The sequence below is a fragment of the Labrus mixtus genome, chromosome 6, assembly GCF_963584025.1.
Source record: "Labrus mixtus chromosome 6, fLabMix1.1, whole genome shotgun sequence".
Taxonomy (NCBI): domain Eukaryota; kingdom Metazoa; phylum Chordata; class Actinopteri; order Labriformes; family Labridae; genus Labrus; species Labrus mixtus.
In genome coordinates, this window is record NC_083617.1 from 25,878,875 (window position 1) to 25,882,438 (window position 3,564).

Here is a 3,564-nt window from a genome sequence, read left to right on the forward strand (position 1 = left end):
GTTTGGTGTTGGGGCGCTGGTGGCGCAGCGGTTAGTGCGCGCGCCCCATGCATGGAGGCTGTCATCTCAAGCAGGCGGTCCAGGTTCGCTTCCCACCTGTGGCCTCTTTCCTGCATGTCGTTCCCCACTCTCTCTGATTTCCAACTCTATCCACTGTCCTATCTCTCCATTAAAGGCACAAAAAGCCCAAAAATAAATCTTAAAAAAAAATATATATATGTGGGCAACCTGCTTTGTATCTACTTAAAAAAAACAACATCAAGCTTAGTAGATGGAGCCAGCCAATCACAGCAACTCTGCGAGGAGAATGTTTCGGTTGCAGACATCCGTTTGTTGCATGCCACTGCCACTTTAATTTGAACTATTTTTCTTGTTTACCCTTTTTTGTAGCTAAAATCTGAAATGAAAAAACAATTTTAGTCCGTAAAAGTAAAAGATTTTTCTTATTCCTCCCATCTGGTGACAGTTTGGACTGAATACTTGATGTTGTCTGTACTTCTTACTCTTTGACAGCAAACACACCTTAAAGGAATACATTTACATTTAACTCCCATGTCCATGTGGACCCAAAATTGAACTGGTTAGAATTTAGGGATTGAAAAACACTTTGAATTTCCCTCGGGATCAATAAAGTATCTATCTATCTAACTCTCTTAATCCATGTGATCTCCAAACCCACTTTTTGGCCATACCTCAAACATGAATTTACAACTACACAAACATGTTAGAAAATGCTGATGTAATGACTTTTTTCACACCAAATGGTTCAAGATCAACAGACTTCATAGTGACCTAGAAAAACAGTTTGTTACGATTGTTCTCACAATGTTTTGGTCAACACGAGACCTCTTTGCAACACCTGAGGGGAGCTGGTTCCATTTTTTATTATCTTTACTGTCCGAGAGAGCTTTGCAATCTTTGTTTGCTAAGGGTCTGATGACAATCTCATGGTCTGCACAAACATAAAGACATGTTCTCAGGTTCTATGTTTCTCCTTCTTCTCCCTATTCTCTTATAATAAATAAGATGTTGTCCAGAACAAATAACTTTCTGGTGGAAACGCTGATGTATCATGGCCTCATTTTCTTTCAACCTCTAAAGGCCCTGACAATGCTCGCTACTTTAGAAGTGACCATAACCTGATGTAACACCCACCCTGGACCTGTGGACACTGTGCTACCAGCACTTTAGATCACAGTCATTCTGTGCTAATTTCTGTGCAATATGAAGCTTTGAGCTAACCAAAGTGTGCTAACATTAGCCTGCGAACACAACAAGGTAGCTAACATGCAATTTCAGCTCGTGCCAAAGACAAATATGTCAACCGCATGTGCATTATTCCTTTGTGTGAACAGGAGCAGAGAGGGGTTGGAGGTGTGTCGCTGGAGGAGAGCGGAGGCTTCAGTATGGAGGAGGTGTGGCCAAACAGCAGTTTGTTTTGGTTTCATGCTGGTGCTTAAATGAGACATCTACTTGATGAGAAAGTGTCACACACTCTTCCTTTAAAGCTAATATATGATTTTACAATTACAAAGTTCTTCCTTTGTCAGCTTAGGAGTGAGGGATGTTGTAAGCCTTACAGAGTAAGGTGTGCTTAAATAATTATGAAACTGAAAGGTTATATGATGTTTGAGGTGTGGTCTTTTAGTAGGGAGTTATTTAGGGAGTTATGACAGGTGGGGCGTGGCATTGGCTTTACAAAAACACACAGTTCCACGCTTCTAGCAAATTGTGACCTACTTTGTGAAACTACTGGTAAAGATGTAGTAAAGATGAGAAAACATGATGAGTCCAGTCTGCGCTGTGCCTCAAAGTTTCAGTTCCTGACAGCATGAAGCCTATAGCAAGTTAAAATGTTGCTCCCCTCACAAGAAAGAGAAGCCCTGTTTAATGTATCCCGGGAGAAGCTTCTCAATATGTTTCCAACATTGGCTTTAGTAAAGTTGCATCTGTGCCATCAAATGTCTAACTGGCCTCTTTTTGCTCTGAGTAAAACTGCACTGTAAAGCTGCTCTGCAGGAATGCCAAAGCCACGCTAATGTCGGCACCTTCTACTGGTGTGAGAGAGGCCCAAAGAAGACAATGAACTCCCAGGGAAATTATTCCCAGAGTACTTTGACAACAGAGAGTCAAATCTTGAAGTTGCATGTGTCAGTGCCTCCTCTGTAATACAGTAGATGCTCATGCTTGTTTTTGGGCGATATCACAGTTTAATTAAGTATTTGTCAGTCTGAGTCAGTCTGCATCAAATTAACAAATTAACATTTTATATTTTTGGACACAGGACTGAAATGGATGAATGACAGCGTGTGCGTTCGAATTGTCATTTTAAAATGTTTCACTAACTGAGTGAAATGACCCAGAAGCATTTAAGAGGCGGCCATGATAAGAGCTGTTCGAATTCTCTAAAAGCTAAGGAAAGGTGGGTCAATGCTTCTTTTATAACCTCCTTTAACTTAGGATACACTGGATCATCCTTTACCAAAGGAGATGAGATATGACGCCCCACAATTCCTTGCGGCCGCAACATTTAAAGCGAGTCGCGCATCCGACCGAAATGAACGATGATCGTAAAGTGACACAGATCAAGTAAGGGATGAAGGGATAAGAGACATTTTTCTCAAGAAGATGTTTTATTCAACATATTTAATTCACTTAAGAATGCTTTGTGCAGTTGTACATTTGTATTCTTAAAACATTATGTGTAGGCTATCTTACATAAATGTAATAATTGATTTCATTCAATCATATTTATGTTGATGTTGATTTCTGAGTGGACAGGAAGCTGATGGTTTCACTTTTGTTAGTTGTAGCCTGGTAGTCTATATTGCTTTTATTTCAATCCCAACCTTGTGGTGATTAGGATTATTTCACCGGTAAGAAGGCACAGGGGAAAGTTTTTTAGATGCGATTTTAGTAGTCCATTTTCGTAACATTGTAGTTTCAACATGGTGGACCCACGTCATTAACCTGTTCACATTAAAATGTGGTCGGATTGTCAGAGCAACGCCATCGCCTTTCCCTAAGTCCTTTATGAATTCTCCTAACATCTTTCCTTAACCTCATGACGTTTTCCCTGGGGTTAAGGTAAAGTGGATAGTGAAAGGAGGGACAATTCAGATGCTCTCAGTGTTTCTTAAATCTCATAACATGATTAGTGAGCAGGTGGTTCTGGTGAAAGTGTTTTTGTGTGTGTGTTTGTGTAAAGGGAGGGGGGGGGGGGGGGGGTGCGCGGGGTAACCTAATGAACGCCCAGCCTGTTGTGTGAGTTGACCTCTTGATGCCACATTTAGCTGCAGCAAAGAGTGCCATTGATTGTAATGATCATGCAGCAGGAACACTGGACATTTCAGACTCGTAGTATGTCATAACCAAAGCAGCACAGAATGGCAGACAAGTTGATTAGGAGCCCTGATGGAATCGATCCGCCTGGACCGAGCACGCAGATGCTTGAAACATATCAATTAAGCAGCCTAAAAGCAGAACATTGTCCTGTGACACATAACGTGTAAAACAGGGTCACGTGAAATTATGAATGAAGCAAAGTCCACAATCAGCCTGGTG